The sequence below is a fragment of the Callithrix jacchus genome, chromosome 15, assembly GCF_049354715.1.
Source record: "Callithrix jacchus isolate 240 chromosome 15, calJac240_pri, whole genome shotgun sequence".
NCBI lineage: Eukaryota > Metazoa > Chordata > Mammalia > Primates > Cebidae > Callithrix > Callithrix jacchus.
Genome location: NC_133516.1, coordinates 52,224,046 through 52,240,230, shown reverse-complemented (window position 1 = coordinate 52,240,230; position 16,185 = coordinate 52,224,046).

The window sequence follows — 16,185 nt, the reverse complement described above, 5'->3', positions numbered from 1 at the left end:
CCGGGTTCAGGCAATTCTCCTGCCTCATCCTCCTGAGTAGCTGGGATTACAGGCACGCGCCACCATGCCCAGCTAATTTTTTGTATTTTTAGTAGAGATGGGGTTTCACCATGTTGACCAGCATGGTCTCGATCTCTTGACCTCGTGATCCACCCGCCTCGGCCTCCCAAAGTGCTGGGATTGCAGGCGTGAGCCACCGCGCCCGGCGGTTTAGCTGTTTCTTATAAACATTTTCAGCTGATGACCAAACAAGCTTACTCGGTGGTTTGGAATAAAAACAAGTTCACACAAAGACTTACATGTACATCTTTACAGCAACATTATTAGTAATAGTTACAAAGTAGAAACAAAATATGCTCAATTTGTGAATAAATACATTGTGATGTATGTTTAAAACAATACTTCTTAGCAATAAAAGTCGAATCAACTACTTATCATGCAAAAGTCTCAAAAGTATTTTGTAAAGCAAAAGAAAGCAGAACCTAAAATATACATGCTGTGTGATCTATTTATATGGAATCCAAATATATATAACTAATCCATTGTGATAGAAATTAGACAATAATTTCACAAGGGTAATTGAATGGAAAAGGTCATGAGGGCACTTTCTGAGAAATATATTCTATATGTTGTTTAGAGTGATCATTATATGAGCCTACACAATTGTCAAAACTCATTAAACTGAAGGCTAAAGATCTGTGAATTGTATATTAATTATAGCTAAATAAAAATGCCCAGAGGCCAGCATGATAAAGTATATTTACATAAATTCCAATCTATAAGATTTGGGTACACCTCTGTTCCCAAATTAGTTTTTTTAGAGACAGGTTGAATATTTTATTATATTTATATTACTTTTAGGGATTCCTACACTGAGAGAGTTTCATTCTATATTAAAATACACAAAATTAAACATCCCAGAAGAAAACCATGCAGTGTTCTAAAGTGTCAGACATAAACACGTTATACCTGACAAAGGGTCTCACAGATTTCTTTTTCACCCCAAACTAGACAAACTGATGAACTTCTATAGAGAGGATAGATTTTAACCAATATTATTACCTTAAAATACAAAATCTGAAACTCAGAAAAGGAATAAGGAGTTTAGTGAGGGCTCCATTTTCACAGAAAAGAGACACTTTCTCATAGTTGAAAGCATTTTGAACTTTTCTTAGGCCTCCATATAGTCTCTTAAATTTTTAGGGTCTCGTGTGAGCTTTTTTTTGAGTGAGTTTCCACTCCTTCCAACAAATCATAAGTCAATAGAGTGTCCAAATAATTCTCTAAAAAACCAGGAGCTTGAAGAAAAATTCAGTGATCCATCCATAACCAACCACTGAATAGTTGAAACATAATAATTTGTCAGGCAAAAAAAAGTAATTGATTGAGATCCCAGGTATTAAATTAAATAAGGTATCCTCTTTGTTCCTGGTGGGATTTTCTCGAAACTAAAATGTAAAAATAAACTAAGATTGAGTAGGAATTATAACTATACTGCAATTGAAGCACAAATGCTAAACTGTATCCAACAGTATACAGCAACCAAATTCTTGATGAATGTAATGGGTTGAAAAATATTTAAAAGTACCCTGATCTTGTCTCAATTTGTGGCCAGTATTATACTATTACTATAATAATAGTAAAAATAATGGTAAAATATTACTTCTTCAAGTAATTTCAAAGTTAGATCCCTACAGTTTAAGACTTGTGAGTCTTCTTTGGCTTCACCAACTCAAGGATTCCAGTTATGGTCTTCTGCATATATTTTCCTGGCTACTCCCATTCAGGCCTCAAATTCAATGTCTCTTTTTCAAAGAAACTTTCTGGACTGCTCCACCCTACTCCTTCTACTAGATTGATCTCAAGTCGCATGCTCTCATAACAACTTGTAATTTTCAGTTGAATGTATTATAATTTTCATTACATAACTAGTATTGTGATGACTTATTTAATAAGTTTCTGTCACTTATTCTATCTAACGTTCCATAAGGGCAATGATCTTTTTATCTACTCATCACTGTAGCTCCAGTCTTTGACACTGTGTAATTGCCGAATAGGTACTTGTAGAGTGTATGAATCATCATGGGAAGAAAGGAAAACAAAATAGCTATAGAATTGGTTTTGAGATAGATATATAAATCTATGGAAAAGAATAAAGTCCACAAACAACCCACTTTTGATAGATCATTGTTTTACTACATACTGCATAACTATTTCGAATGCCAGAACTTTAGAATTTGTACTAATTAGAGAGAAACTTTGGACATTTCACATGCTTCACAAAATTCTACACTAGTGACCTATATCAGATATCAAAGTCAGAAGAAAAAAAATCACAATTTTAGAATACAATATATGCGTTAGCATTAGTCATTGGCTCCCAAGTTCTGTTTTATATATAGACATCTCGTTGTTTCAATATTATTGGCCAAAAGTACCTTTCTCACTACATTGTCTTTGCTCCTTTATAAAAAGTCAGTAATCTATCTAAAAGTGGGTTTATTTATGGATTTCATTATTTTCTATTGATTTATATGTCTGTCTTGAAGCCAATTCCATAAAATTTTGATTATTGATTCTTGAAATCGGGTAGTTTTAGCCTTCTAACTTTTTCTTCTTCAAAAACGATTTTTTTTTTTTACTATTTTAGGCCCTTTGCATTTCTATGTGAATTTTAGAATTAATTTGTCATTTTCTATAAAAAGTCTGTTAACATTATAAATGGATTGCATCTAATCTTTAGATCAATTTGGAGAGAATAGATTTCTTAACAATATTGAGTTTTCTGACTCATGAACTCAAGTATATATCTTCATTTTTTAAAGTTTTATTTAATTTCTTTCAGCAATATTTTATAGTTTTCAATGTGATGGCTTCTCACATATTTGTCAGATTTATGCTCTAGTATTTTAATATATGTTGTACTATTATAAATCATGATTATCTATTTGGAATTTTATTTCCTGGTTGTTCATTGTTAGTATATAGAAATACAACTGATTCTAAATATTAATATTATATCCTTCAATCTTGCAAAAAAACAAGATTCTTTGTCAGTTGATAAAGATGTCCTTGAAGTTAGCACTGAAAGCAAGAGACTCCACAACTACTTCCAATGGCAGGACATTACAGTTTGCACTAATTAGACATGTTTAACAGGATCACCTTTTAGGTAATACTTGTTGATTTTATTAGAACATTTAGTTCAGTGCTTTTGCCTAAATGAGATAACATGGAAGAAATACGCTTTATAAACCTCAAAACTCTATACAAGTATCAGTTAGTAGAAACTACTAACAAAACACAATTGAACAATTGAATGAGCAGATGACAACAACAACGAATGCCTGGAAGATCAACTCTGAATGTAGAAAATCCTGTCTACCAATGCATATGTTATGTGCTATGCCACCTTAACACAAATGTGAATGTTAGCAGGCTTTCCAAACCCATCTCTTAAATCTGATCACATTTTCAAACTAACTACATGAGTCACAATATTCACTCTTGTCTTAAATTGAGTGCAGTTCAAGTGGATGATGGAGTGACTTTTTTTCTTTTATATATATATTATTGTACTTTAGGTACTGGAGTACATGTGCAGATCATGCAAGATTGTTGCATAAGTACATACATGGCAATGTGGTTTGCTGCCTCCATCCCCCATCACATATATCTGGCATTTCTCCCCATGTTATCCCTCTCCCAACCTCCCTACTCCCCACTGTCCTTCCCCTAGTCCCACCCAAGAGACCCCAGTGTGTCATGCTCCCCTCCCTGTGTCCATGTGTTTTTATTGTTCAACACCCACCTATGAGTGAGAACATGCAGTGTTTGATTTTCTGTTCTTGTGTCAGTTTGCTGAGAACGATGATTTCCAGATTCATCCATGTCCCTACAAAGGAAATGAACTCATTTTTTATGGCTGCATATTATTCCACAGTGTATATGTGCCACATTTTCCTTGTCCAGTCTATCATTGATGGGCATTTCGGTTGGTTTCAGGTCTTTGCTATTGTAAACATGTGTCTTTATAATAGAACAATTTATAATCCTTTGGATATATACCTAGTAATGGGATTGCTGGGTCAAACGGAATTTCTATTTCTAGGTCCTTGAGGAATTGCCACAGTGTCTTCCACAATGATTGAACTAATTTACACTCCCACCAACAGTGTAAAAGTGTTCCTATTTCTCCACATCCTCTCCAGCATCTGTTGTCTCCAGATTTTTTAATGATCGCCATTCTAACTGGCGTGAGATGGTATTTCAGTGTGGTTTGATTTGCACTTCTCTAATGACCAGTGAAGAGCATTTTTTCATATGTTTGTTGGCCTCATATGTGTCTTCTTTTGAAAAGTGTCTGTTCATGTCCTTTGCCAACTTTTGAACGAGCTTGTTTTTTTCTTGTAAATCTGTTGAAGTTCTTTGTAGATTCTGGATATTAGCTCTTTGACAGATGGGTAGATTGCAAAAATTTTTTCCCATTCTGCTGGTTGCAGTTTCACTCTAATGATTGTTTCTTCTGCTGTACAGAAGCTCTGGAGTTTAATTAGATCCCATTTGTCTGTTTTGGTTTTTGTTGCCATTGCTTTTGGTGTTTTAGTCATGAAGTCCTTGCCTTTGCCTATGTCCTGAATGGCATTGCCTAGGTTTTCTTCTAGGGTGTTTATGGTATTAGGTCTCATGTTTAAGTTTTTAATCCATCTGGAGTTAATTTAAGTGTAAGGTGTCAGGAAGGGGTCCAGTTTCAGCTTTCTGCACATGGCTAGCCAGTTTTCCCAAACCATTTGTTAAACAGGGAATCCTTTCCCCATTGCTTGTTTTTGCGAGGTTTGTCAAAGATCAGATGGTTGTAGATGTGTGGCGTTGCCTCTGAAGCCGCTGTTCTGTTCCATTGCTCTATATCTCTGTTTTGGTACCAGTACCATGGTGTTTTGATTGCTATAGCCTTGTAGTATAGTTTGAAGTCGGTTAGCGTGATGCCTCCAGCTTTGTTCCTTTTGCTTAGGATTGTCTTGGCTATGCCGGCTCTCTTTCGGTTCCATATGAAGTTTAAGATTTTTTTTTTCCAGTTCTGTGAAGAGAGTCATAGGTAGCTTTATGGGGATAGCATTGAATCTATCAATTACTTTGGGCAGTATGCCCGTTTTCATGATATTGATTCTTCCTAACCATGATCATGGAATGTTTTTCCATCTTATTTCCTTTAGCAGTGGTTCATAGTTCTCCTTGAAGAGGTCCTTTACATCCTTTGTTAGTTGTATTCCTAGGTATTTTATTCTCTTTGCAGCAATTGTGAATCGGAGTTCACTCTTGATTTGGCTCTCTTTTAGTCTGTTATTGGTGTATAGGAATGCTTGTGATTTCTGCACATTGATTTTGTATTCTGAGACTTTGCTGAAGTTGCTTAAGATGGAGTAACGCTCCGAAGAATTTAAACTCTTCCAAAACTATCAATATCTTTATGGTATATGCCTTTTAAACAAAAGTAACATTTTATTCTCTAATTACCTTGGACCACCTGAATAGAGCTTATTTAAGAAATGTTAAACGTGAATGTGATCCAGAAATGAGCTCAGTTGCTCAACTCATCCTGACCACGCTCTGTATGATCCAGATAGTTAGGCACTTTCAACTTTCTTCTTCAAAATTTGACATTCATCCTTCGTATAGTTGAGTCTTCAAAGATGTCAATCATCCTAGGCAATGTATATATGTTGTTCAGAGCATAAAAAAACCTCCACTATTTTGTGAGAACATTGGTTTGGGAATGGTTAAAAACTTCTATCTACTGGCATGGAAATGTCTCTGATATTGGAAAGGCTACTACAGGGAAAAGAATTCAGGCTACCTCCCTTGCCATTCTTATTTAGGGGAAGAAGAATGAAGAGGAGGAGGAAGAAAGGGAGTAGGAAGAAGCAGGAGAAAATCCAGAACCAAAACCCTACTTTTTCATGTTTAGTGTATAAGTTTAAGTGCTGCAGAATCCTCAACCCAGGAATCCTTGCATACTTTGAAGTACCATTTCATTGGGAGTGCCTCTTGATCAGGGTAGGTTGCTTCCTCAAAATGATTTAGTGTTTATAGTTTCTCTTCCTATCTCTGCTCCAGTCATAGTGCTTGTTTGCGATACACTATTGTTACTAATAAAATATATGCTTTGTTGAATTTAAGGAATTTGGGGACAGGAACTTCATTCAAGCTGTCACATTTGGTTTCTTCACTGTCAGTCAAATGGTCAGGATCAAAGGATGCCTGAAAAACAGCCTGTTGGATGACATAGAACAATAGACTTGCCAAGTTTCTAATTATTTGTCATGTCATTTCATGTTTAATAAAAGAACTCAGTGTTACTGGATTACTGAGTGATTTATGAAGGTTTAAGCAAGCAGTTACCAAGTAAGAAAATATCGCAGGTGCTACCTTTTCTGGGCCTTTCCTTCCCATCAATATTACTTCAGTTAAGTTTTCAACAGTAGCTATAAACAGAGAATGACAGATTTCTGACACTATCACAGTTTTAAGAACTTTGGCTGCAGATGGTAAAAACATAACTTCAAAAATACTTATCTCTGTTGGGTGTGGCCCTAATAGAATTACTGGAAATATTTCCTTTCAAATCATGTGCAACAAAATTTTAGTGGTACTCTTCCTGAGTCCTTACAGGGGCCTCAAATAAAAATAACAAATTTTTGGTGTTTTACCATAATTAATAAATTATTATTCCTAGGCATTTCCATCCATTGTATAGAAAATAGAAAACTTGAAATAGGTCATCAGTCTGCTGGTTAAGAGTGGATATTTGTAAAATTTGAAGACAGGTCAGGGGGTTTCTTAGTTCAATTTCTTTTGTACTCCTAATAGAGAATGGTAAGCCTAAAAAGCATATTGGAGATCATTAAGTTTAATACTCTTATTCAACAAATGAAAAGGCTGAGAACCAAGGAAATTAAATGATGTGACACATTGTCACTGCTTGTTGGAAACTGGGAAGCAGTTATCAGAACACTGATTGCTTGGCACACGGTCTAGTGCCCTGTTAAGTCAAACTGCCTCCTACAAATATTCCTTCTTCTCCTTCACTTCTTCCCCTTTTCTTCTTCTCCCTTCCTCCTCCTCTTCCTTCTCCTTCTCTTTCTCTTCCACTTTTTCCTTCCTCTAGCTCCTTCTTATTCTCATTCTCCTCTTTCTTCTTCATCCTTTTAGTTTCATTGTTCTCAACCGGGGGCAGTTTTATTCCTCGAGGTACAATGTCTCGAGACATTTTGCAGTTGTCATGACTGGAGAGGAGATGCTACTGGCATGTAGTGGATAGACACCAGGTATTCTGCTGAACATCTTACAATGCAAAAGACAGCTCCATACAACAAAGAATTATAGATCAAAATGTCAATAGTACTGAAATTAACAAAGCCTGTTTTACCTACATTGAACTTGTAGTGATCGAAGGTGAACATAATATAGAACTGTTCTTTTTTAAGAAGAATTTTTTTATATTCTTAATGACCTTTTATGTATCACTCCATTATACAAATAAAAGCAGTATTTTATTCGAATAGATTTTATGGGTTCAAATCCATAATTTTTACATGTTATAAAGTCACTCAATGAAAACCACAGTTAATGTGTCAGTGACATCCAGTGTGAAATTTAAAAAAACTTGATATTTAACATATTTTAGTACATTCATTGTTTTTCATTATCATTTGAAAAAATATGTAAAAATGTGTTTAAAAGTGAAATCCAAATTAAACATTTTAAAGATTCCTAAATTACTTCTATAGAATGAACACCAGAATTCTGTGGACCCCTTTGGCTCTGATCTGCATATTATAACCCCAGTATTACATATTTCAGTTATTGAGATAATTTTATCAAAAGTTAAGCACATAGCTTTTATATAAGTGAGAAATTAACATGTATCAAGAAGTATTTAATTAATGAGATAACTAGTGAAATATTAAAAGTGATTCAAAGAAGATTTTCAATTTAAAAAAGCCATGCAAATATGTACTTTTAAGTTTTAAGTGTTGATATCATTTGAGGTCATTTTTTCTACAGAATGGAAATTAATTGTATCTCTACTAGACAAAATTAACTTGCTTCATTATGAACAAAAATGATTGCTACTTAACTTTCACTATAGAGTTGTAAAATCGCCTAGACAATAGACCATCAAAGATGCACATCCCTATAGAATTTGATAATCCCAGACCAGAAATATCTGCTGAGCAATGCTCTACATTCCACTGAAAAGATACCTAATAATCTCTTTGCCCATTTTCAAATCGTTGTTCATTTTTCATGATACAAATCAGTCTTAAAATTTCTGTATTATGAAGAACACTTGTAAGAGTTCAGTTATTTCCAGGTTTTATTTTAAGACCTCAATCCTCCATTCGGTTCTTCCTAACCCCCAAACATACATAGTTCCAAGAAGTCCTACACAATTAGGTCAGCTGAACCTATGCTTTTTAGACCTCATGTTAGTTAGAGAGGAAAATGTTAATTACTTAATGTAAAAATAAACTAGGAGAACACGTTTTTTCTCACTGATTGCCTGACTGTTTTCTAGTACTTACAGCTGAGAGAGAAATTAAATTATCATCACTGATTGGAAGTTCAATGCTTGTTTTTATTTGGGGAGCAATCTGGAAACGGAGATGCTATTAGGTAGAAGGATAAAATGTGATCTCCATGCCTAAGTGCATGCATGTCTACCTGGAAGGATGCAGCAATATTTCTAGAATCAGAATTCTTATAGGTAATGAAACCACGTTCAGTCTATTCCTCCAAGAAAAGGCAAAGAAACGGACCCGTTTTATAACATTTTAAAAAGAAACACATCTGTTCTAGAAAATTTGTAAATTACAGAAAAACACAAAGAATACAAAATATACTTGTAATCCACAGCCCCACTGGTAACGTTGTTAACGTATAAGTGTCAGTTTCTTTCCTTTCTGGTTCTTTCATACAATTTATCTCATCTTTCTCAGTCTGTGTTTCTCCCCATCCCTTTTAAAAAAATATATACGTATCTATTTATTAAGCAAACAATTTTTAGTAAATGTTATGTATATAATTTTGATAATTTTTTTTATGTAATGATATATTCTTTCCATATCCCTAATATATTTTACAAATTCATTATAAGTGACTCTGTGAATTTTATTATAAATATACAAAGCATAAATTTTATTAAAGTTTTTATTATAAATTTTGTTTACCCAAGGATGTGTTAAAATCTGAGTATCAATGAGATAATAATATTAGATGATTTTACTGTATTTTGACTCCAGGTGCACATTATTTTCAAAGACTTCATTGCAGTTGCTTGCTTTTATGTGTAATTCTAGCAAATGAGTATAGTTTTTGTATTTTTATGAAGGTATAGGTGCCACCAAAAGAAAAACATTACATTCTGCACTGTATTAACTAAATTTCAAAAATTGTTTCAGTTTTAAACTTTCTTAAATAAGTCCTTGGCTTTATCATAATCCTTATTAGGGTTTTTCTAGGTGAATCTAAGAGAAAAAAAATGAGATAGTCTTAATTCTTTTAGATGTTTACAAAATTACTATCCAAGGTGCAGAGCACAATGTAGATACTATTTGATTTTTTGAATTCCGGTGGTATTAAACAACAAATTTGTGTCAAGTAACTCACAATGTACCTTAATATTTTTCTAGTTCAAATTTCATTATCTGAAAGTTTTTTTTAAGCAGATACTAATAAGTAGTGTGTTGGTTAGAATAAAATATTAATTAATATGGAAAAAGTAAAGAAATTACCTAATATATGTTAGTTAATAAACATAAAACTCTTCTCAGACTCTAAAAACAAAATATCTGCTGCTAATTTCAACTCTTTGTTGGAGGTGAAGGTGAAGTTGGTAGGGGAGTTAAGGAATAAAACAGACTTGAAGAAAATCACCTAAGAATAACATTTTTTCATTTTATGCCTCTGTCCTCTCTTTTAACATTCATTTTCTCATATACACATCTTATTAAATACACAAAATGCCTCTGATTTATTCTACCATTCTCAGTTGAACATCATACCTCATGTAACAGAATATTGAAAAATTATGGTCTTAAAATTTTTAGCACAGTAAATATAAGGTTCCTCGTAAGTAGCTCACGCTAACTTTCACCTCCATGTTATTGTGGGTTGCATTTTTTAATGGACCAGGCATTAGTCAATTCCATCTACATTTTTACTGGTGTGAAATACCAGCATAATTTATTTTAATCAACGTAGCCCTCAGCCATTTCAAATATCTTAAGGGAAAGGAATGGAAATCTCTAGAGAACAAGAAAACTGAAAAGTGTGAATCACCTACATTTCTCATTTACCCATGCTAATTAAGACCAAGCATTTGAAAGTTACCATCTGAAGGTAAATTAAGCCAATTAACCCACTGATGAAGATAATTTTCAATATTCTATCAGGAGGCAAAAATCTTCACCAGCCCTTCTCATTCCTACTGTGGAGATAATTTTCATACTGTCTCTGAGCGCTAAGAACTTAAACGAGTGTCATGCCAGTTCTGTGGGTTCTAATTGCAACTTTTATTTAAATTCTGATTTTCTGCCCCACAGCTCGATTTCTGATTGGCTGGACCTGATTGCTTTCAGACCTGATTAGATTTTATTTGCAGGCCCTTGGAAACCTGCGTGGATGAACATTCTCTGAATTTAGAAGGAAATCCTCCTAAGATCTAGCTTTTCTATGTCAATTGAAGTGTAAGAACCACTAGAGGTTCTTTAGGAAAGGGATTAATTTGAGAGCATTAATTATCGAATAATTACAGCCTATGTATAAGTTACTCATGAAGATATATTTCCATAGCTAAAGCTCTGTGTCAGATGAATACATTTTTTTTAATTTCAGCATATGCGGCATTTTGTCTTTTATTGTTTTTCCTTATGCCTAGAGTCAGCTAGTATAGCTAGCATAAAAAAGACACTTACATTATACTAAAAAATGCCTTTACTAACTGTAACTCAGCAAGCAATTTTGCCCATTTCTTTGCAAGATCTTTCCTTGTTTAAAGGAAAAGAGACTGAAAGAATTAAATGAGATAAAATATATATGTGTGTGTGTCTATATATATATAGAGACACACACACACACACACACACACACACACACATATATATATGCACACATATATATAACTTGGGGCCTTTAGACATAAATGAGAGTTGTGGTTACTATTTCTCTAAATATTTTAACATTTTCCATAATTTAGACAGCAATAAACTGGCATGCAGAGAATAAAGTAAAATAAAATAAAACAAAACTGTTATTTTATATCTGGTTCTGTTTTGCTTTGAGGTTATCTGTAGAGCTGCACTAGGCTTTTGAATTTATGATCCTTGCTCTAAGTTCTCCATCACTGGCATACACCTACACTTAATCTTGTCTATTTCCAGCTCAGAGACATTGGGGGAAATGTTAGCACTTTGCTCAATGAGAAAAATAAACCAACAATCTTTATCCGTGTTCCCACAATCTCCCCCTGGATTTTTTTCTCTGAATCTAGACCACTCAAACAGTAAGCAAGAATAATAATTCCATCAAAATACAAATACAAGCAAGTTGACTACATTATTACTACATGAGAGATGTTCAAATACCCTTTAGGAAAACTCTGTTTTTTCTAATAATTACTATTGCAAGTAAATGAAAATATCTGCATAGTACACTCAACTCTACAGTAGTTACTATTAATGGCATTTTATGAAAATAGTGTTTCTTGTTGTACATTAATTCATGGAAAGGAGACACTATGAGACAGTCACTCTCTCCATTTTATTCAGAGCACAATCATGTCATGGCACCATGAGCTACCAGCACATTTCTGAAAAATTTTTCTTTCTCTTGAGAATGTGAGCTTGTTTTACTTTGTGGTGAGTTTGGAAGTCTCTACATGTATGGCTTTCCTAGTTTGAGCTTAATGAGTTCCATGACACTCAGTGGAAAGAGCTGTGAAAGTGTAAGTACAAGAAAACCCATCAGGTGCATAAGAGGACCTGTGGGACAGCTAATTGTTCTATTACGAGTTTATTACAAGTAAACTCGCCTCTACTATCAAGGACATGGACAATGAGCCATAAAATTCAGGGACCTTTCACCAGAAAGGCTCTTCACACCCTCTATGCCTCTCTTCAGCCTCTCCTACTTATCTCATAAAGAGTTTTTGGAAAATTGTTAATCCTTTTCTTCAATGAGGAATATATCAATTAGCCAAGACAATGGAACAAGCTCTATTTCCGTAAAAAACCATTTTGCAGATAGCGTAATTGTAGTGGGGCTTTTACATATTTGGGAGTCTGTTTTCATTTCTTAGATAACCTATGTCCTGGAATTGACTTTCTCAAGCCCTCATTCCAATTAGTGCCATATTGGCAGAAATATCTAATCACATGACTAATCCAAAAGACTGATCAAACAGAAAGGGAACCATCTGAAAACAATAACTACACAGGAGGATAAAATTTGGAAGTCTTAAGTGAGTCCTCTTTCCCCACACGTAACATTGACTTAATGGAGAAATTAAATAGACCAAAGAAAACTTCAAACCTGGCCACACATAGTGACTCATATCTGTAATTTCAGCACTTTGGGAGGCTGAGGTAGGTGGATCACCTGAGCCAAGGAGTTCGAGACCAGCTTGGGCAACATGGTGAATCCCCATCTCTAAATATACCTATACCTATATCTATATCTATATCTATATCTATATCTATATCTATATCTATATCTATATGTATATCTATCTGTATCTATATCTATGCAATAATTAGCCATGCATGGTGGCACATGCCTGTAGTCCCAGGTACTCAGGAGGCTGAGTCAGCAGAATCGTTTAAGACCAGGAGGCAGAGACTGCAGTGAGTAGAGATTATGCCACTGCGCTCCAGCCTGGGTAAAAGAGTGAGACCCCCATTGAAGGAAGGAAGGAAGGAAGGAAGGAAGGAAGGAAGGAAGGAAGGAAGGAAGGAAGGAGAAATGAAGAAAAGAATGAATGAAAAGAAAGAAAGAAATGAATGGATTAAAGAGAAGAATGAACAAAAAGAAAGAAAGCAAACATCAAACCTTGGGGTTTGAACTTCATTAGAGCTTTTTGATATTCAAAAAAAGGGAATACTTTTGACTTGCAATTAGGAGAAGGATAGATAGCTCACTACCTCTTCCCCAGTTAAGGTTTGTCTGGAATTGAGAGAAACAGTTGGAAAGAAAGCGAGAGAATTACACACTGCTGGATTTCAGAGAATGGGCTCGTAATTTTCCTTTTTCTGGGTTAGAACCCCTAAAGAGCGGGGTGGGCAGGTAGCTGGAAGAGCAGCTGAATTTCCCCATCTCCTGAGAGTGGCAGAGACATTGGCTAAGAGATGGTTGTTAGAGTTCCAGTGTCTAATGGGAGAAGACAAAGTGACAAGTCTGTCAAAGTGACAAGCCCTATCAATGCCATTGGGCTCTGCAGATGCCCCAGCCAATGCCAGTACGGCAGAATATATATAGTGGAAACTCAGGTTGGGCTGGATTTCAGCAAAGGCAAGAGTAATAGAGCTGGATCAGAGGGCAAATGCCCTGACACCCACCCCATTCCAAGATAATACATAAGCACCTGGCCACCTGAGGAAAAAGGAGGAAGAAGAGGAGAAATTTAAAATGGACAGAGAGTAACCTGAAGTGGTGAATACACTAAGGTGACTTTGTTTACCTGGAGTTTTCTAGATTAAGTTTTTCAATAGCATGTGGATTGGGCTTGAACAGACATTATGTTACTTATGGGAGGAAGCTGTCTTCACTGTACACTGCTCCTCTGAAATTTGTTCCTTGCTCCCTCTGAATGAGAAAAGAAAGGCTCCTTCAGAAATCAGCACTAGGGAGCATGATCAAAGGCAGAAATACTTGAGATTAGGGGTGAGATTCTTGATCCAATAATGTGGCCACTCTGGTGCTGAGGTCCTGGGACAAAATCTTAAAGGATGACCTAACCTAGATTAACAAGATGAGGTAAAGCTCCCAGAGTGTCTCTTCCCTCTTTTTGTGGCTAGCCAAGCCTCTATTTCTTCTGAGTTTTGATCCTACCCCATCAGGATGAGGGAGCTGTTCACCACATGCCTTTCAGGACTTGCAATATAAAAGTAGGGGCATATGACCCAGGTTGGCTTTAACCCATGTGACCTGTAACCGGAGAGTGGAAATGTGACCAAAAAGAGCCAATCAGAATCCTTTTGTAACAGAGAGAGAATCTCTCTCTTTCCAGGATCCAAGTGTCTATAATCATGAGGACCTTGAGTTACTGGGTCTTTGTGACCACAAACACACACACACACACACACACACACACACACACACACACACACACACACACACAAAACCTTCCTTAAATTCAGAGAAAGTAGCAGACAAAGACACAGAGAGGAGGAGGAGGAAAGATGACGCTGTTAGTTAAGTTCCTGGATCTAGCTATGCCTGAAGTCCAGATCATTCTTGGATTTTTAAATTGCCTGGAGAAATACATTTCCATTATTAACTGAGCCAATTCAAATCTGTTACTTGAAACCAGAAAGTCCTGATGAATACATGTTCCTGAAGCCCTGAATTTAAAAAAAGTTCCAAGTACTATTATACAGAGAAAGGTAGATAAGGTAGCCTCACATGATCATTGCCTTAAGGAAAGATAATGTAAGGAATATTTCAACACAAGGATGGTTTAACATTTTGTTCTGCCTAGGGCTCCTTAAGTTAATGAAGGATATCAATTTAAAATGACCCTAAGTCAGTTTTACCTGATTGATGATGGTTCTAGGCAGTAGGCTGACGAAACCTAATGATGATTGACATTGGTAAAGGGGTAAAATACTCCGAGGGGTAAGATTTCTCTATTCAGGGAAGCATGCTGGGTTTTACTCCTGTGTCAAGCTATTTGATGGCTTTGTTCCAGTTGGCTACCTGAAACAGTGTGTAGAAGAAGATTCTGATGTCCAGGCTCAGTGGAAAAGTGGTCTTAGCTGATTTGTGATGTCTGTCATGGGAGTTGGAGGGGAAAATGTTAGGATCCATGCCAGATGTTTTTCTCTATTCCTGTCCTGGCTATAGAGTCACATTCTCATATGCAGAGATCCCGAGTAATGGCTTATTCCAGGGACAGTGAAAAAAAAAATCTATTCGCTTCTGTTAGCTTGTACAATCAATGGAAATTTACGTGGGCAATATCTAACATTACAACCAAAATACTTAATCTTTCTTATGGAAAATTCTTACAAATTTCACTCAGTTTAAATGGGTTCATGCTAGTGATATAGATTCATTTAAACAGTTTAAGATATGGGTGGGGTGAAGAGGAGCGACTACATCCCACAGAGATGCGTAGCAATTATATTTAAATCAGCCATGAAATTAAGCGGCTGGTTAAAAAACAACAGCAAAATTTCTGGCCAAAGTTTAGACAATGTATGCGGAAAATCACTCCATTTTGTATTTAGATTGATTTGGTTGACAACAGAAGGAGCAGCACAGTGTAAAATACCATAACTTTTACCACATCCGTGAGTAATACACTGCTAAGATATAGCATATTTACAGTAAAAAGGAGTCTGGATTTGTCCCAATTAACCTTGTAACTAGATGTACTCCAGCGCTTATTAATGACAGTAATGAGATGCAGACAAGACAATGCATTAAACATCATTGGCATATAAATTAAATTCACATACAGTTTAAAAGGAATAGATACCTTTATGTACTGGACACGAAGGGAAATTATTAAGAAGCTATTTCATAAGAAAAAGCTAATTAGAAAGAAAATTCAATACTTTCTCTAGTGCTCATCTCCATCAATGTTGGAAACAAGTTTGACCACGAACTGAGAAATTGTTCCCATTGAAATTACTATGCAAGGTATGAAATTAATTTTATGATTGTCCCAATGGAAGCTACAGTAGCTACAAATACTTATATGCCCATTATAATTTTCCTCTATATTGGCCTACATTTTAATTTGCTTAGGTTTCTATCTAAAGCTTATGAATAATTTAAAATATATCTTCCTCTATCTTTACAGCAAAATGGTAATAGATAGGAGAATGAGATAGACGTTTTGCTGTACACAGATTCCAAACTCAACAGCAAAAAAAAAAAAAAAAAAAACTAGTGAAATGTATA